The following is a 20569-nucleotide window of genomic DNA, read 5'->3' on the forward strand; positions in this document are numbered from 1 at the left end:
ACTGGAGCTCCCTGTAGCATGGAAAACAAATGGCCGCTGATCTTCCACTTCGCCGAATCCTTTGCTGATTGAGTTAAGCCCTTTGTCTCCTGCCTCTGCGTGGACCACATCGAATGGAAAAAGTGCTTAGGAGATGGTGAACCCAAATCAAAACATACTGGAGGTCGCTAATGTGAAGTCCTGGCCCGTCTCCTTGCCCCCATCATCTTGCATGCTGAATCCCGCTTCTGGAGGGGGCTCTGTAAATACGTTGCATTTTGTGTATAGAAAGTATTGATATCACGTAAGAAAAGTCAACGTTTCGGCTTGCGTTTGGGGTATCCGGTAACCTGCTTCTGCACGAGTTCAGTGGGGCATATTGATTTGCTTAAGCTGTTGCCTTTCTCTGAAGCCAATTACGTTTTAACTGTTTGCTCTTCCTCCAGTGCCTTGTGTTCTGCGATCTTTCACTCCAAGCTCCGATGCTTTTCCTAGTCATGCCTAAGGAGCCAATTATCAGGTTATCTGAAGCAGAAGGTTCTGGTGAATCTGTAAGTACTGGGGAAGCTTTCTGTATGCTAAACTGTACCTGTAATTAGTTCCTAATTTACTAGACTCTTTCCCTCTTGATAGGGCGCGGTAGGCTATTTTGGGTTTTCTGGCGCTGTAACCTTTTTGCCTCTAGCTTGTAACGGAATTGAGCTTTTTGACTAAAAGTAGGGATATAAAGCAATGCTCATCCCTGGGTACGTACTTCTGGTGCAAAATGCGGTGTCGCTTTGGAGCGCAGTCTGATGCCTGTTGTCATGGGTGAGAGTGAGAGGAGTGGTACTTCTTCTAATAGGGCGAAGAGGGCTTGGGGTTTTTGGCAGGTCGGGGTGAGGAAGGGCAAAGCCGGTTGAGAGGTGCTGGATGCTTCGCTTTGAGCTATACAAGTCAAGTTCAAGGACTTTGTGAACCCACGCAAAAGGCAGCCTGAAGTTTATTTTCCACCAGAACTGCTTGTGTTGCCCGAAGATACAATGGGGGCTTTAACCCGGAGACGAGCTTAGCTTCTGTGGGTGTTTCGTAGTCCGTTACTGTGTAGCTTGACAAAAATTGCACGTCTCTTCCCCCCCCCCCCCACCCCCCCGGTAGTGTGCATAATCGGTCTCTGTAGCTTTGCTTGGAAAATGTCGGTTGCAGGCGGACAGATGGTAGTTTAAAGCGCAGTGGTTGAATTGCTAGGAATTGGCTAACTGGTTTCTCTGGGTGGTTCTCTGCTCTCCTTCCTTCCCTTCCTGCCCTCTCCCCTCTTTGTGTGTGGCTTTTTATTTTATTTGTTTACGGTTTTGTACTTCCTTTCTCCAGCTTCTTGGGCATTTAATGCCCGCTGGGAAGAAGCGTGCTGCTCACCTGGGCCTGACCGATGGATTCCGGATGGTTGTGGATGAAGGGCCCGAGGGTGGGCAGCCTGTCCGTCACGTACATCTACATATTCTGGGTGGCCGTCAGTTGGGCTGGCCGCCTGGCTAAGATTTTTGCACCGCAAGAGTTGCCGCACGCGTACGAATCGCCACTGAATGGATTTCGTCTGTTGCCCGTCAGTCTAGCCACTGTCGATGTCTCATTTTTTGTGACGTGTGTCTGTGGAAGGTAACAAAGGCTTTGAGCAGCAGTTGCACAATAAAGATTTAGCATGGGGATATCATCTCTGTCTTGAGCGTCTTACTGAGGGAAATAGTTCTGCAAGTTAAAATGGTGTCTCCGCGGAGCGTAAGTGGTTTTGGGTGGTTCTGGCACAGTGCAGTGTGTTGGAGAAGCATCCAACTCCTGTTGGAGCACTTTATCCCTTTTCTGGTGAGGAGGGATATGGTAGGGGAAAACACTCGGTCTGAATGGCAGCTGTGGGGCTTCCCATAGCACAGTGGAATCTCTCTTTTGTCGGTTTGGGTCAGCTGTCCCGGCTCTGTCCCCTCCCAACCTCTTGCCCACCCCCAGCTTTCTGGAGTTTGGGGGTGGTTGGAGAGAGAGCCTCCATGCTGTGGGAGCACTGCTCAGCAGTAGCCAAAACAGTGGTGTGTTACCAACACCCTTCTAGCTACAACTGCAAAGCACAGCACTGCGAGGGCTGCTGTGGGGAAAGTCGCCTCCATCCCAGCCAGGGCCAAACCAAAACTACATCGACTCAGTTTGTTTTTGTATACTCGGTATAGCTTCATCAACAATGGGGTACTGTGGTATCGAAGGGGGCGAGCCTCCTTTTGTTTTAATAATTACCGGTTCTGCAGATAACAGCAATCCTGCATCTTCGCTAGAGTTACTCCATAGTTCCCGGGGAACCGCTTCGAGTCCTTCAGGAATTCTAGAAGATAAAACTTCGTCCTTGGGGATGTGTATAATTTCAGATCCTGTTACTACCCATTGGTTTCCGCTAGGAGCAAGAAGTATCTGAGTGCCAAATTCCTGCAAAAGGTCACGTCCCAGCAACGATACGGGTGAATTTGGGGATATCACAAACCTTCCCCCCACGCCAATTTTCCGGCCAAAATAATAGGAAGGGGTGTAGAGAGGTATTTTACTCCTACAACTCCCCGTATAATTACCTTTTCTTCTGAAACTTGTGGAATGGCATAGCTTAATAGAGACAATGTTGCTCCCGTATCTACTAAAAACTGAACAGAAATCCCATTTACCTTTGCAGGAACTCGTCCGTACTCATTTACCTCTACTCCTTCAAGGGACATTTTCGCGTTTCTCCGGCAAGTATGGGGAGTCTCTAATATTTCACTGCGAATGAGGACGCGGTGGATATGCAGGGGTGGCTCCTCGTCCAGGACTTCTTGGGCGAAGCGGACATTCCCGTTGAAGATGTCCTGAATTTCCACAATAAAAACATTCTAGAGTATTAGAAGTTGACTGGTTTTGAAATGGGGGAAATGGGGCTCTTCCCCCACGTCCTCTGCCCCTCGGGTTTCCTCTTGAGAGACCCCTACCTCTTCCCCTGGGGTTGTAAGTTTGTGTTATAGCAGCCGCCAATAGACTGATTTCCCTCTCCTTTCCCTGTCGTTCTCGCTTTCTTTCCTGTTTCTGTTTCTCACTCTCTCTCTCTTCTGTTTTTCTTCGTCTCTTCCGTCCCAAACAAAGGTAGCAATACTAAGTATTTCAGTTAAGGTTTCCCCTTGCCATCCTGGCATGTGCTTTTTAAAATATTTATTAACGTCTGGGGATGATTGTTCCACAAAAACACTAATGGCTAGTGGTTCCTGAAAATTTTCCCTTGTCATCCCCCCATACTTTAATAAAGTTGCTTTTAGCTGTGTCCAGTAATCGCTTGGATGTTCATCAGGTTTTTGTCTGCACTCTAAAACTTTTGTCCAATTTGCAGTCTTTTCACCACACTGCCGCACGGCATCTAATAATTGCCGGACAGCAACCTGGTAGGCTTGCATGCCATCTGGAGTAGTTAGGTCGCAAAGAGGATTTTCAGTGGGCCAGGGGTTTACCCCTTGCCCTCTTTGAGCAATTTCTCTGTCCTCTTGGAAAATCTTTTTCTCTTTCATCCATCTGGAATAATTCTCTCAACAGAGTTTTCACATCATTCCGATTAGGAGTATAGTCAGTAACTATTCCAGACGACATTTGTGCACATTTTTTGGCATCATCTCTCAGTCTTGGCATTTTACTTTGCCACATAATTAAATCTCTCATAATTAACCTCCTCGGCCTCTGGGGCGGAGGGAGGCGAGCTCACTTTTGTCTTAGGTAGTTTACGCCTTTGATAAGCCCAATTATACCATATATGCCAATAATCAATATCCTGGCTGCCAGAATCTTCCAATATTATCCTTAAAAATTTTAATTTATGGAGTTTAAAGGTTGTTCCTGTAGGAGGCCAAATATCCATAGGTCATCCTCCTCCTCTAGTCCGAGTCAGGAACGGCCATTCCTCCTGGCACAGCAAAATTAACCTTCGCTCCTGTAAAGTTTGTGCCAAAGTTATTTGCTTCCAATTCTCTAAGACCTCAGCAAGGCGCGTCCCCCTTCCAACGCTGGGTACAGTTCCCATTTTCACAAAAATTCTAATGGACTTAGCTAAGCTCTTAGCAAGTTTAAACACAAGAGTACTCCCAGTTTTGTCTGGAATCACCCGTGCCCAAGTCTCGTAGGTGAACTCACCTATTGTTGCCGGCAAGTGAGCGTTGGTAAGGGGCTTGTCCGGAGGATTTCCTGGCTCTCCTTCCTCTTGTGTCCTAGAGTCCCATCTGGGGTGTCATCTCTACAAGGGAAAAACCAGACGTGAGTACCTCTAGGTTTGCTTTATTGACAACTCGGAGTTGGGCCATCACCTGAGTGAGTGGCAAAGCTCAACTCGCTTAGACCAGTTTATATACATTTCTTAAACCGATTGCATCAAGTCTAGAATCTTCATAAGTTTCTAAGCAACCGTCCAGTTCCTTAAATACATCATTTATTCAATTCTCTCTGTTCTTCTCTCTTAGCAGAATTCCCCCTCGCTGGTTGCAGGTCCCGTTTGGTTTCAGGGTCGGCTTGGGGTCGTCGCCTGTCCTTTATCTTCTTCTGTGAATTCTGTTTGGTACAATTCTGAGAAAGACTTCGAGAGGCTTCAAGATGTTCTATTAAAAGTTTAGTTAAAGCGAGCAATTTTCTCATACAAAAAGTTTCCTTCTATACTGCGATACACCTGTTTCAGATAATTAATCATCTTTTGTTAATATTGTCTTTGTGTGATTAGCTCGACTGGGTTTTAAGCCAGTCTCGGGTGGGTCTGTACAAGGGACAAGGCTGAGAACAACATCTCAGGCCTTTCGAGTGGCATTCTGGTTGCATTTAGCCTTATACTATAGTTAACTTATTCTAACCTAAATTCTTAACTTTTTTGAGTAAATACAACATTTTCTACAGCCTCACGCAACAGGACTAACTTGGGTTAGGCCTGCTTGTTGAGCATCTGCCTGGACCAAAGTTCAGTTAGTTTGGACAGGAGGAGCGCATCCGTCACACCAGGCTTCCCCTAGCAATGACCCCAGAGCTCTGAGGGCAGTAGTCAAGGGCATGGGGGCCCAGGTGGTGTTCTCCTCAGTCCTGCCAGTGAGGGGAAAGGGGAGGAGGAGGAGGAGGGCACTGATAATGCGGGTCAATAATTGGCTGCGGAGCCGGTGCTGGCGACAGGGGTTTGGGTTCTTATGACCGTGGGACCCTGTCTGTGGATCAGCGTCTGCTCGGGGGAGAGGGGATTCACCTCACTAAGCGGGGCAAAGGTATTTTTGCCAGTAGGCTAGCTGACCTCATTAGGAGGGCTTTAAACTAAGAACGAGGGGGGGAAGGGAGAGAGTAACCAGCTGCCCTGCGAGGGAGTGAGGGACAGGGTCAATGAGCAAAGGGCAGGGGGTGATGTGATGGGAAGGGATCACAAAATCAACAAAAGGGGGCTTAAGCGGGGTCACCTCCAGCACGTGCGTGTAAGCAAGGAAGTGCCTACAAGGCACCATCGTGGTGATACCTGTAAATGTAAAATTTCCACTTACCAGAGTGATTCTAATGAAACTGAAGTAGATCCTTGCTGTTTTGAGAAGACAGGAAAGCGCTAAGATAAAGAGGCTCCTAAACGACACTACTTGGACAAACTTGACTTGCTGTTTTGGGGAGGGATAGGAAAGCTCTAAGATAGAGAGACTCCTAAATAATGTTATTTGGACAGCTCAGCCTTGGGAGGGCAGATGCACCAAGCTACAGAGATAAAGAGGCACCAAGAGGGCGACAAGACCGGAGCAAAACAACCTGGAAGGACACGGTATACGTAATCTTAGACCTGAGTTTGCGCAGAAACAAAGGTCAACCAGCAGACACTGTGATGAGGAGTATAAGCCTTCATCTTGAGACCCTCAAAGACCACCCGAGGACGCTAACAGACATGCGTTAAAGACATTAACATATGCTAATTAGTTTTTGGAAAAGTCATGAATATGCTAAGCATTTCTCGGAAATATAATGAATCTGTATATTGTGATTGTATTTAACCTGAAATGACAGGGTGTTTGGCGCGCACGTTTGGAGGAGAGATCCCCCGTGTGCGCGACGCCGCAATAAAGAATACCTGCTTAACAGTCTGCCAACTATTGAGTCTTCAATTCCGGCTTTTCACAGCATCAATGGAGAAATCCCCAGAGCCCCTTCTAGGGAGTCAACGTGCTGGGGTGCCTCTCTGAAGTGCCTGCACGCTAACGCGCGCAGTATGGGGAAAAAGCACGAGGAGAGGTGCTCTGCTGGACCTTCTGCTGAACAACAAGGAGGGGCTCGTTGGGGATGCAAAGGCCAAAGGCAGCCTTGGCTGCAGCGGCCGTGAGATGGCGGAGTTCAGGATCCCGAGAGGAGGGTAAAAAGCAAGCTCGCAACCCTGGACTTGAGGAGAGCCGACTCTGGCCTCTTCAGGGATCTGCTTGGAGGCGTCCCGTGGGATAGGGCCCTGGAGGGAAGAGGGGCCCAAGGAAGCTGGTTAATATTGGAGGGTCACCTCCTCCGAGCTCAAGAGCGGTCCGTCGCAACGAGCCTTAAGGCTGCGCAAGAGGAAGGTGAGCCTGAATCCAACCTCGAGTTGACTGACGCAAGTAACTCACGAGATGAAGGAGGCTGGACGCTTGTCTGTGCTTGGGCTAGAAGGAAGAACCCTCCCCCCTCTCCTGAAGTGTCCCTACATAACAGACAGGATGCTCTGGGCTTGGGGACTGAAGAGCACGCGAGTAACGGACAGGATCCAGGACAAGCCAGCCATGCAAAGCTGACCCAACCACCCACCCGCATTCGAACCAGTGCCACCGGAAAAGCACGTAAGGTATTGGTAATTGGAGATTCCCTACTGAGAGGCACCGAAGCACCCATTTGCCGTCCAGACGGTTTCTCTAGAGAAGTCTGCTGCCTACCAGGAGCTCGCATCCGTGGCGTAACTGAGAGGCTGACGAGCCTGGTGAACCCTACAGATTATCATCCGCTCCTACTGTTCCGTGTAGGGTCTGACGAGGCAACTTGGAACCCTCCAAAGAGACTATATGTCCCTCGGAGCAACGTTAAAAGGATCAGGAGCAGAGGTGGTGGTCTCCTCTATCCTCCCAGTCAGAGGAAGGGGTCCAGGAAGGAGGAGGCGAATTGAACAGGTGAATGCCTGGCCGCGTAGCTGGTGCCATGCTCAAGGTTTTGCCTTCTGTGATCATGGATCTACCTTTGAGAAGCCAGGTCTGTTGGCAGCTGATGGGGTTCACCTGACCAAGCGGGGCAAGAGGGGCTTCGCCAACGAGCTGGCCAGACTCACAAGGAGGGCTTTAAACTAGACTCGGCGGGGGAAGGGGATGGAGTTTTGAGCAACAGAGAAGAGCCAGGGGCTGCTGATGCGTTAGGAACCAACAGGGGAACACCTGAGAAATGCCACAAAGGAACTGGGGCACGATCCTCCAAAAAGGTGATGCGGTCGACAGCCCAACTGAAGCGTCTCTACGCCAATGCGCGCAGCACGGGTAACAAACGTGGCTGAGTAAGGACCTTCTGGTCGAGCTGAAGCACGAGAAGGAAACGCGTAGGCAGTGGAAGCGGGGACAGGCAGCCTGGGAAGAATGTAGGGATGTTGCCCGGGTGCGTGGGGATGGGATCAGGAAAGCTGAGGCACAGCCGGAGCTGAATTTGGCAAGGGGTGTGAAGAATCGTAGGAAGGGCTTCTACTGGGGCGTTGGTCAGAAAAGGAAGACTAAAGACACACACCACACTACACACACCCACCACACCACACCCCCCCCCCCCCCTCCGATAAATAAGACAGGAGATCTACAGACAGACGATTTTTTTCCTCCGTTTTCACTGGCGATCACTGTTCCCACATCCATGATCTGGATGATGGGTAGACAGACCGTAGCCTCAGCGAGTTTGCTGATGATACAGAACCTGGGAGGAGTGGCTGATACCCCGGGGGGTTGTGCTGCCATCCAGAGGGACCTCGACGGGCTGGAGAAATGGGCAGGCAGGAGCCTCGTGCAGTTCAGCAAGGGGAAGTGCAAAGTCCCGCGCCTGGGGAGGAACAACCCCATGCACCAGTATATGCTGGAGGCCGACTGGCTGGAAAGCAGCTTTGCAGAAAAGGACGTGGGGGGCTCCTGGTGGACACCAAGTTGAACGCGAGCCGACAACGTGCCCTTGCCGCAAAGAAGGCTAAGGCTATCCTTAGCCCGATATAGAGGAAAGCAGGGTTTATGTATGTTACACTACAGTTGTGTAGAGCAATCGAATTGCTCGCTCTCCCCGGGGGTGCAGGGCACCACAGACCACCCTCGGGCAGCTTTGGGGGCTCTGCCTATTTTTCTAAAAGCCTCCTACCCAGCTTAGCGCAAGTCCTATCTTGATCTGCCCTCCAGCCCTCAAGCCACCAGTGCTGAACACGCGCTTTGTATTTTATTTTCTCCCGGGAGGCGTGCAGCTTAGAAACGGCTGCAATTGAAGTGGGGCTTTCAGGGAACAATTTAGAGCACCTTCTGTTGGCTCTGCGAAATGTTCTGAAAAGTTAAGGCCTGCCCTGCCCTGGCAAAAGCAGTCATGTGACTGGAGGGAGCAGCGCCAAAAAGCCACAAGCACGTTTGGGGTGGACTTGCTGCGGTAATAAATAACAGTAAGTAGTACTTCTAGCTACACCAGCCTCTTGTGAGACCTCGTTGCCCGCCCACAGGGTCGCAGCACTACACGGCGCAGATCCCTCCGCGGACTCGGCCAACGTCTTCTCCCTCCGCCCCCGGGTCGGATCCCTCCGCGCCCCGAGAGCACGCAAACTCCCCGAGCCCCGGCAAGCACCAGGTCGACGAGGGCGGCCCCGCTAGGGGGGCGGGGACAAGCGAAAACGACAGACGAGACAGCCAATCGAGACGCGGGATCGGCCGGCGGCGATCTGGCGGCCCAATGGGCGCCGCGGAGGGCCTGGCCGAGTGAAGGAAGCGCGGGGGCGACAAGGGGCGTTGTCGTGGCTGACGAGATTATTGGGGCGCCGCCACTGTCTTCGGGAAGGCGCTTCCCCGCCAACGTCATCTGCGAGGACGAGGAGGTCGCCGCGGCTTTGCTCTGTGCGCGGTCCCCCTTCCCTTCCCCCACTCCCCTCCCCCGCGCTCGCAGGCACCCTGAGCCGAGGGCCCGTTGCGCGGTGCCCGGGAGCGCGGCAGGGTGGGTGGAGGGACGGGGGACGGGCGGGGCCTCTCTGGGTTGTGGCGCTCTCTACTGCACCATCCCTAAAACATCGCGCTTCTTCGGTGCCCCCCCCGGCTGCCGCGGCGCGTACTGGGTTGCTGGTGCTGTCCGGCTCGCCTCGGTTCCCAGCCCCACCGTGGCGCGTGCGCGCGTGCGCAGAGGAGGGCCTCTGACGGTAACGCTCTTGGTGGCAGCCGCAGACGTTTGCCGCGTGATATCCCTTTGGCACTGCAAGTCGTGCAAAGTTTGCTGCCGAGGGATGGGAGCGGTCCTGCCTCGTGTAGGATGATAGTCTTGAAACCGTAGATTAAGCACACGCAGTCAGTGTCCTCGGGGATTCGGCTGGGGTGGGGGGGGGTGGGGGGTGTGTGTAGACAGTGGACGTCTGAGTAGCGACCGTAAGGAGTTAGTTCTGCATAGGAGAAATGCAGGTCCTGATGTGCCTCGTAATAGCGTTATAGGGATTTCACAGCTCTGCTGTGCAAGGCTTTGGTTCTGAAGCCCCGAACTGGATTATTAAAGCAAAGAATTACAGCTTTTCTTATTTTTCGTAAATAAAAAAAACCAAAAAAACCAAAGAAAACAAATCTAGAAACCGGTCATCCTGTAGGCTGCAAAAGCTTCCCAGATCTCGTTGCTGTGGTGAGGTGGGGCCGTGATAACAGCATGCTTGCAAGGTTCACGGATGCTGGTGCACCACGATGTGCTAGGAACTCGAGTGAGCTGCTCGGACTGTGTGGGAGGAAAAAAGCAGCCCTTACCTACCCGATGGTAACATTAAGTTAGTATCCCATATCATTTTGTTATTAAACTGCTGACGGTTAACAGTTAGGGATGTCTTCTGCTCTTGAAGGTAGGGTTTATGTGCAATGTAGAAGACAGACTGGTACGCTGCACTTGCAGGCTTCCTGTGATTATGCTTTTGCTCAATACTGGAGCTCCCTGTAGCATGGAAAGCGAATGGCCGCTGATCTTCCACTTCGCCGAATCCTTTGCTGATTGAGTTAAGCCCTTTGTCTCCTGCCTCTGCGTGGACCACATCGAATGGAAAAAGTGCTTAGGAAATGGTGAACCCAAATCAAAACATACTGGAGGTCGCTAATGTGAAGTCCTGGCCCGTCTCCTTGCCCCCATCATCTTGCATGCTGAATCCCGCTTCTGGAGGGGGCTCTGTAAATACGTTGCATTTTGTGTATAGAAAGTATTGATATCACGTAAGAAAAGTCAACGTTTCGGCTTGCGTTTGGGGTATCCGGTAACCTGCTTCTGCACGAGTTCAGTGGGGCATATTGATTTGCTTAAGCTGTTGCCTTTCTCTGAAGCCAATTACGTTTTAACTGTTTGCTCTTCCTCCAGTGCCTTGTGTTCTGCGATCTTTCACTCCAAGCTCCGATGCTTTTCCTAGTCATGCCTAAGGAGCCAATTATCAGGTTATCTGAAGCAGAAGGTTCTGGTGAATCTGTAAGTACTGGGGAAGCTTTCTGTATGCTAAACTGTACCTGTAATTAGTTCCTAATTTACTAGACTCTTTCCCTCTTGATAGGGCGCGGTAGGCTATTTTGGGTTTTCTGGCGCTGTAACCTTTTTGCCTCTAGCTTGTAACGGAATTGAGCTTTTTGACTAAAAGTAGGGATATAAAGCAATGCTCATCCCTGGGTACGTACTTCTGGTGCAAAATGCGGTGTCGCTTTGGAGCGCAGTCTGATGCCTGTTGTCATGGGTGAGAGTGAGAGGAGTGGTACTTCTTCTAATAGGGCGAAGAGGGCTTGGGGTTTTTGGCAGGTCGGGGTGAGGAAGGGCAAAGCCGGTTGAGAGGTGCTGGATGCTTCGCTTTGAGCTATACAAGTCAAGTTCAAGGACTTTGTGAACCCACGCAAAAGGCAGCCTGAAGTTTATTTTCCACCAGAACTGCTTGTGTTGCCCGAAGATACAATGGGGGCTTTAACCCGGAGACGAGCTTAGCTTCTGTGGGTGTTTCGTAGTCCGTTACTGTGTAGCTTGACAAAAATTGCACGTCTCTTCCCCCCCCCCCCCCACCCCCCCGGTAGTGTGCATAATCGGTCTCTGTAGCTTTGCTTGGAAAATGTCGGTTGCAGGCGGACAGATGGTAGTTTAAAGCGCAGTGGTTGAATTGCTAGGAATTGGCTAACTGGTTTCTCTGGGTGGTTCTCTGCTCTCCTTCCTTCCCTTCCTGCCCTCTCCCCTCTTTGTGTGTGGCTTTTTATTTTATTTGTTTACGGTTTTGTACTTCCTTTCTCCAGCTTCTTGGGCATTTAATGCCCGCTGGGAAGAAGCGTGCTGCTCACCTGGGCCTGACCGATGGATTCCGGATGGTTGTGGATGAAGGGCCCGAGGGTGGGCAGCCTGTCCGTCACGTACATCTACATATTCTGGGTGGCCGTCAGTTGGGCTGGCCGCCTGGCTAAGATTTTTGCACCGCAAGAGTTGCCGCACGCGTACGAATCGCCACTGAATGGATTTCGTCTGTTGCCCGTCAGTCTAGCCACTGTCGATGTCTCATTTTTTGTGACGTGTGTCTGTGGAAGGTAACAAAGGCTTTGAGCAGCAGTTGCACAATAAAGATTTAGCATGGGGATATCATCTCTGTCTTGAGCGTCTTACTGAGGGAAATAGTTCTGCAAGTTAAAATGGTGTCTCCGCGGAGCGTAAGTGGTTTTGGGTGGTTCTGGCACAGTGCAGTGTGTTGGAGAAGCATCCAACTCCTGTTGGAGCACTTTATCCCTTTTCTGGTGAGGAGGGATATGGTAGGGGAAAACACTCGGTCTGAATGGCAGCTGTGGGGCTTCCCATAGCACAGTGGAATCTCTCTTTTGTCGGTTTGGGTCAGCTGTCCCGGCTCTGTCCCCTCCCAACCTCTTGCCCACCCCCAGCTTTCTGGAGTTTGGGGGTGGTTGGAGAGAGAGCCTCCATGCTGTGGGAGCACTGCTCAGCAGTAGCCAAAACAGTGGTGTGTTACCAACACCCTTCTAGCTACAACTGCAAAGCACAGCACTGCGAGGGCTGCTGTGGGGAAAGTCGCCTCCATCCCAGCCAGGGCCAAACCAAAACTACATCGACTCAGTTTGTTTTTGTATACTCGGTATAGCTTCATCAACAATGGGGTACTGTGGTATCGAAGGGGGCGAGCCTCCTTTTGTTTTAATAATTACCGGTTCTGCAGATAACAGCAATCCTGCATCTTCGCTAGAGTTACTCCATAGTTCCCGGGGAACCGCTTCGAGTCCTTCAGGAATTCTAGAAGATAAAACTTCGTCCTTGGGGATGTGTATAATTTCAGATCCTGTTACTACCCATTGGTTTCCGCTAGGAGCAAGAAGTATCTGAGTGCCAAATTCCTGCAAAAGGTCACGTCCCAGCAACGATACGGGTGAATTTGGGGATATCACAAACCTTCCCCCCACGCCAATTTTCCGGCCAAAATAATAGGAAGGGGTGTAGAGAGGTATTTTACTCCTACAACTCCCCGTATAATTACCTTTTCTTCTGAAACTTGTGGAATGGCATAGCTTAATAGAGACAATGTTGCTCCCGTATCTACTAAAAACTGAACAGAAATCCCATTTACCTTTGCAGGAACTCGTCCGTACTCATTTACCTCTACTCCTTCAAGGGACATTTTCGCGTTTCTCCGGCAAGTATGGGGAGTCTCTAATATTTCACTGCGAATGAGGACGCGGTGGATATGCAGGGGTGGCTCCTCGTCCAGGACTTCTTGGGCGAAGCGGACATTCCCGTTGAAGATGTCCTGAATTTCCACAATAAAAACATTCTAGAGTATTAGAAGTTGACTGGTTTTGAAATGGGGGAAATGGGGCTCTTCCCCCACGTCCTCTGCCCCTCGGGTTTCCTCTTGAGAGACCCCTACCTCTTCCCCTGGGGTTGTAAGTTTGTGTTATAGCAGCCGCCAATAGACTGATTTCCCTCTCCTTTCCCTGTCGTTCTCGCTTTCTTTCCTGTTTCTGTTTCTCACTCTCTCTCTCTTCTGTTTTTCTTCGTCTCTTCCGTCCCAAACAAAGGTAGCAATACTAAGTATTTCAGTTAAGGTTTCCCCTTGCCATCCTGGCATGTGCTTTTTAAAATATTTATTAACGTCTGGGGATGATTGTTCCACAAAAACACTAATGGCTAGTGGTTCCTGAAAATTTTCCCTTGTCATCCCCCCATACTTTAATAAAGTTGCTTTTAGCTGTGTCCAGTAATCGCTTGGATGTTCATCAGGTTTTTGTCTGCACTCTAAAACTTTTGTCCAATTTGCAGTCTTTTCACCACACTGCCGCACGGCATCTAATAATTGCCGGACAGCAACCTGGTAGGCTTGCATGCCATCTGGAGTAGTTAGGTCGCAAAGAGGATTTTCAGTGGGCCAGGGGTTTACCCCTTGCCCTCTTTGAGCAATTTCTCTGTCCTCTTGGAAAATCTTTTTCTCTTTCATCCATCTGGAATAATTCTCTCAACAGAGTTTTCACATCATTCCGATTAGGAGTATAGTCAGTAACTATTCCAGACGACATTTGTGCACATTTTTTGGCATCATCTCTCAGTCTTGGCATTTTACTTTGCCACATAATTAAATCTCTCATAATTAACCTCCTCGGCCTCTGGGGCGGAGGGAGGCGAGCTCACTTTTGTCTTAGGTAGTTTACGCCTTTGATAAGCCCAATTATACCATATATGCCAATAATCAATATCCTGGCTGCCAGAATCTTCCAATATTATCCTTAAAAATTTTAATTTATGGAGTTTAAAGGTTGTTCCTGTAGGAGGCCAAATATCCATAGGTCATCCTCCTCCTCTAGTCCGAGTCAGGAACGGCCATTCCTCCTGGCACAGCAAAATTAACCTTCGCTCCTGTAAAGTTTGTGCCAAAGTTATTTGCTTCCAATTCTCTAAGACCTCAGCAAGGCGCGTCCCCCTTCCAACGCTGGGTACAGTTCCCATTTTCACAAAAATTCTAATGGACTTAGCTAAGCTCTTAGCAAGTTTAAACACAAGAGTACTCCCAGTTTTGTCTGGAATCACCCGTGCCCAAGTCTCGTAGGTGAACTCACCTATTGTTGCCGGCAAGTGAGCGTTGGTAAGGGGCTTGTCCGGAGGATTTCCTGGCTCTCCTTCCTCTTGTGTCCTAGAGTCCCATCTGGGGTGTCATCTCTACAAGGGAAAAACCAGACGTGAGTACCTCTAGGTTTGCTTTATTGACAACTCGGAGTTGGGCCATCACCTGAGTGAGTGGCAAAGCTCAACTCGCTTAGACCAGTTTATATACATTTCTTAAACCGATTGCATCAAGTCTAGAATCTTCATAAGTTTCTAAGCAACCGTCCAGTTCCTTAAATACATCATTTATTCAATTCTCTCTGTTCTTCTCTCTTAGCAGAATTCCCCCTCGCTGGTTGCAGGTCCCGTTTGGTTTCAGGGTCGGCTTGGGGTCGTCGCCTGTCCTTTATCTTCTTCTGTGAATTCTGTTTGGTACAATTCTGAGAAAGACTTCGAGAGGCTTCAAGATGTTCTATTAAAAGTTTAGTTAAAGCGAGCAATTTTCTCATACAAAAAGTTTCCTTCTATACTGCGATACACCTGTTTCAGATAATTAATCATCTTTTGTTAATATTGTCTTTGTGTGATTAGCTCGACTGGGTTTTAAGCCAGTCTCGGGTGGGTCTGTACAAGGGACAAGGCTGAGAACAACATCTCAGGCCTTTCGAGTGGCATTCTGGTTGCATTTAGCCTTATACTATAGTTAACTTATTCTAACCTAAATTCTTAACTTTTTTGAGTAAATACAACATTTTCTACAGCCTCACGCAACAGGACTAACTTGGGTTAGGCCTGCTTGTTGAGCATCTGCCTGGACCAAAGTTCAGTTAGTTTGGACAGGAGGAGCGCATCCGTCACACCAGGCTTCCCCTAGCAATGACCCCAGAGCTCTGAGGGCAGTAGTCAAGGGCATGGGGGCCCAGGTGGTGTTCTCCTCAGTCCTGCCAGTGAGGGGAAAGGGGAGGAGGAGGAGGAGGGCACTGATAATGCGGGTCAATAATTGGCTGCGGAGCCGGTGCTGGCGACAGGGGTTTGGGTTCTTATGACCGTGGGACCCTGTCTGTGGATCAGCGTCTGCTCGGGGGAGAGGGGATTCACCTCACTAAGCGGGGCAAAGGTATTTTTGCCAGTAGGCTAGCTGACCTCATTAGGAGGGCTTTAAACTAAGAACGAGGGGGGGAAGGGAGAGAGTAACCAGCTGCCCTGCGAGGGAGTGAGGGACAGGGTCAATGAGCAAAGGGCAGGGGGTGATGTGATGGGAAGGGATCACAAAATCAACAAAAGGGGGCTTAAGCGGGGTCACCTCCAGCACGTGCGTGTAAGCAAGGAAGTGCCTACAAGGCACCATCGTGGTGATACCTGTAAATGTAAAATTTCCACTTACCAGAGTGATTCTAATGAAACTGAAGTAGATCCTTGCTGTTTTGAGAAGACAGGAAAGCGCTAAGATAAAGAGGCTCCTAAACGACACTACTTGGACAAACTTGACTTGCTGTTTTGGGGAGGGATAGGAAAGCTCTAAGATAGAGAGACTCCTAAATAATGTTATTTGGACAGCTCAGCCTTGGGAGGGCAGATGCACCAAGCTACAGAGATAAAGAGGCACCAAGAGGGCGACAAGACCGGAGCAAAACAACCTGGAAGGACACGGTATACGTAATCTTAGACCTGAGTTTGCGCAGAAACAAAGGTCAACCAGCAGACACTGTGATGAGGAGTATAAGCCTTCATCTTGAGACCCTCAAAGACCACCCGAGGACGCTAACAGACATGCGTTAAAGACATTAACATATGCTAATTAGTTTTTGGAAAAGTCATGAATATGCTAAGCATTTCTCGGAAATATAATGAATCTGTATATTGTGATTGTATTTAACCTGAAATGACAGGGTGTTTGGCGCGCACGTTTGGAGGAGAGATCCCCCGTGTGCGCGACGCCGCAATAAAGAATACCTGCTTAACAGTCTGCCAACTATTGAGTCTTCAATTCCGGCTTTTCACAGCATCAATGGAGAAATCCCCAGAGCCCCTTCTAGGGAGTCAACGTGCTGGGGTGCCTCTCTGAAGTGCCTGCACGCTAACGCGCGCAGTATGGGGAAAAAGCACGAGGAGAGGTGCTCTGCTGGACCTTCTGCTGAACAACAAGGAGGGGCTCGTTGGGGATGCAAAGGCCAAAGGCAGCCTTGGCTGCAGCGGCCGTGAGATGGCGGAGTTCAGGATCCCGAGAGGAGGGTAAAAAGCAAGCTCGCAACCCTGGACTTGAGGAGAGCCGACTCTGGCCTCTTCAGGGATCTGCTTGGAGGCGTCCCGTGGGATAGGGCCCTGGAGGGAAGAGGGGCCCAAGGAAGCTGGTTAATATTGGAGGGTCACCTCCTCCGAGCTCAAGAGCGGTCCGTCGCAACGAGCCTTAAGGCTGCGCAAGAGGAAGGTGAGCCTGAATCCAACCTCGAGTTGACTGACGCAAGTAACTCACGAGATGAAGGAGGCTGGACGCTTGTCTGTGCTTGGGCTAGAAGGAAGAACCCTCCCCCCTCTCCTGAAGTGTCCCTACATAACAGACAGGATGCTCTGGGCTTGGGGACTGAAGAGCACGCGAGTAACGGACAGGATCCAGGACAAGCCAGCCATGCAAAGCTGACCCAACCACCCACCCGCATTCGAACCAGTGCCACCGGAAAAGCACGTAAGGTATTGGTAATTGGAGATTCCCTACTGAGAGGCACCGAAGCACCCATTTGCCGTCCAGACGGTTTCTCTAGAGAAGTCTGCTGCCTACCAGGAGCTCGCATCCGTGGCGTAACTGAGAGGCTGACGAGCCTGGTGAACCCTACAGATTATCATCCGCTCCTACTGTTCCGTGTAGGGTCTGACGAGGCAACTTGGAACCCTCCAAAGAGACTATATGTCCCTCGGAGCAACGTTAAAAGGATCAGGAGCAGAGGTGGTGGTCTCCTCTATCCTCCCAGTCAGAGGAAGGGGTCCAGGAAGGAGGAGGCGAATTGAACAGGTGAATGCCTGGCCGCGTAGCTGGTGCCATGCTCAAGGTTTTGCCTTCTGTGATCATGGATCTACCTTTGAGAAGCCAGGTCTGTTGGCAGCTGATGGGGTTCACCTGACCAAGCGGGGCAAGAGGGGCTTCGCCAACGAGCTGGCCAGACTCACAAGGAGGGCTTTAAACTAGACTCGGCGGGGGAAGGGGATGGAGTTTTGAGCAACAGAGAAGAGCCAGGGGCTGCTGATGCGTTAGGAACCAACAGGGGAACACCTGAGAAATGCCACAAAGGAACTGGGGCACGATCCTCCAAAAAGGTGATGCGGTCGACAGCCCAACTGAAGCGTCTCTACGCCAATGCGCGCAGCACGGGTAACAAACGTGGCTGAGTAAGGACCTTCTGGTCGAGCTGAAGCACGAGAAGGAAACGCGTAGGCAGTGGAAGCGGGGACAGGCAGCCTGGGAAGAATGTAGGGATGTTGCCCGGGTGCGTGGGGATGGGATCAGGAAAGCTGAGGCACAGCCGGAGCTGAATTTGGCAAGGGGTGTGAAGAATCGTAGGAAGGGCTTCTACTGGGGCGTTGGTCAGAAAAGGAAGACTAAAGACACACACCACACTACACACACCCACCACACCACACCCCCCCCCCCCCCCTCCGATAAATAAGACAGGAGATCTACAGACAGACGATTTTTTTCCTCCGTTTTCACTGGCGATCACTGTTCCCACATCCATGATCTGGATGATGGGTAGACAGACCGTAGCCTCAGCGAGTTTGCTGATGATACAGAACCTGGGAGGAGTGGCTGATACCCCGGGGGGTTGTGCTGCCATCCAGAGGGACCTCGACGGGCTGGAGAAATGGGCAGGCAGGAGCCTCGTGCAGTTCAGCAAGGGGAAGTGCAAAGTCCCGCGCCTGGGGAGGAACAACCCCATGCACCAGTATATGCTGGAGGCCGACTGGCTGGAAAGCAGCTTTGCAGAAAAGGACGTGGGGGGCTCCTGGTGGACACCAAGTTGAACGCGAGCCGACAACGTGCCCTTGCCGCAAAGAAGGCTAAGGCTATCCTTAGCCCGATATAGAGGAAAGCAGGGTTTATGTATGTTACACTACAGTTGTGTAGAGCAATCGAATTGCTCGCTCTCCCCGGGGGTGCAGGGCACCACAGACCACCCTCGGGCAGCTTTGGGGGCTCTGCCTATTTTTCTAAAAGCCTCCTACCCAGCTTAGCGCAAGTCCTATCTTGATCTGCCCTCCAGCCCTCAAGCCACCAGTGCTGAACACGCGCTTTGTATTTTATTTTCTCCCGGGAGGCGTGCAGCTTAGAAACGGCTGCAATTGAAGTGGGGCTTTCAGGGAACAATTTAGAGCACCTTCTGTTGGCTCTGCGAAATGTTCTGAAAAGTTAAGGCCTGCCCTGCCCTGGCAAAAGCAGTCATGTGACTGGAGGGAGCAGCGCCAAAAAGCCACAAGCACGTTTGGGGTGGACTTGCTGCGGTAATAAATAACAGTAAGTAGTACTTCTAGCTACACCAGCCTCTTGTGAGACCTCGTTGCCCGCCCACAGGGTCGCAGCACTACACGGCGCAGATCCCTCCGCGGACTCGGCCAACGTCTTCTCCCTCCGCCCCCGGGTCGGATCCCTCCGCGCCCCGAGAGCACGCAAACTCCCCGAGCCCCGGCAAGCACCAGGTCGACGAGGGCGGCCCCGCTAGGGGGGCGGGGACAAGCGAAAACGACAGACGAGACAGCCAATCGAGACGCGGGATCGGCCGGCGGCGATCTGGCGGCCCAATGGGCGCCGCGGAGGGCCTGGCCGAGTGAAGGAAGCGCGGGGGCGACAAGGGGCGTTGTCGTGGCTGACGAGATTATTGGGGCGCCGCCACTGTCTTCGGGAAGGCGCTTCCCCGCCAACGTCATCTGCGAGGACGAGGAGGTCGCCGCGGCTTTGCTCTGTGCGCGGTCCCCCTTCCCTTCCCCCACTCCCCTCCCCCGCGCTCGCAGGCACCCTGAGCCGAGGGCCCGTTGCGCGGTGCCCGGGAGCGCGGCAGGGTGGGTGGAGGGACGGGGGACGGGCGGGGCCTCTCTGGGTTGTGGCGCTCTCTACTGCACCATCCCTAAAACATCGCGCTTCTTCGGTGCCCCCCCCGGCTGCCGCGGCGCGTACTGGGTTGCTGGTGCTGTCCGGCTCGCCTCGGTTCCCAGCCCCACCGTGGCGCGTGCGCGCGTGCGCAGAGGAGGGCCTCTGACGGTAACGCTCTTGGTGGCAGCCGCAGACGTTTGCCGCGTGATATCCCTTTGGCACTGCAAGTCGTGCAAAGTTTGCTGCCGAGGGATGGGAGCGGTCCTGCCTCGTGTAGGATGATAGTCTTGAAACCGTAGATTAAGCACACGCAGTCAGTGTCCTCGGGGATTCGGCTGGGGTGGGGGGGGGTGGGGGGTGTGTGTAGACAGTGGACGTCTGAGTAGCGACCGTAAGGAGTTAGTTCTGCATAGGAGAAATGCAGGTCCTGATGTGCCTCGTAATAGCGTTATAGGGATTTCACAGCTCTGCTGTGCAAGGCTTTGGTTCTGAAGCCCCGAACTGGATTATTAAAGCAAAGAATTACAGCTTTTCTTATTTTTCGTAAATAAAAAAAACCAAAAAAACCAAAGAAAACAAATCTAGAAACCGGTCATCCTGTAGGCTGCAAAAGCTTCCCAGATCTCGTTGCTGTGGTGAGGTGGGGCCGTGATAACAGCATGCTTGCAAGGTTCACGGATGCTGGTGCACCACGATGTGCTAGGAACTCGAGTGAGCTGCTCGGACTGTGTGGGAGGAAAAAAGCAGCCCTTACCTACCCGATGGTAACATTAAGTTAGTATCCCATATCATTTTGTTATTAAACTGCTGACGGTTAACAGTTAGGGATGTCTTCTGCTCTTGAAGGTAGGGTTTATGTGCAATGTAGAAGACAGACTGGTACGCTGCACTTGCAGGCTTCCTGTGATTATGCTTTTGCTCAATACTGGAGCTCCCTGTAGCATGGAAAGCGAATGGCCGCTGATCTTCCACTTCGCCGAATCCTTTGCTGATTGAGTTAAGCCCTTTGTCTCCTGCCTCTGCGTGGACCACATCGAATGGAAAAAGTGCTTAGGAAATGGTGAACCCAAATCAAAACATACTGGAGGTCGCTAATGTGAAGTCCTGGCCCGTCTCCTTGCCCCCATCATCTTGCATGCTGAATCCTGCTTCTGGAGGGGGCTCTGTAAATACGTTGCATTTTGTGTATAGAAAGTATTGATATCACGTAAGAAAAGTCAACGTTTCGGCTTGCGTTTGGGGTAT

Source organism: Opisthocomus hoazin, chromosome W (genome assembly GCF_030867145.1).
Source record: "Opisthocomus hoazin isolate bOpiHoa1 chromosome W, bOpiHoa1.hap1, whole genome shotgun sequence".
Taxonomy (NCBI): domain Eukaryota; kingdom Metazoa; phylum Chordata; class Aves; order Opisthocomiformes; family Opisthocomidae; genus Opisthocomus; species Opisthocomus hoazin.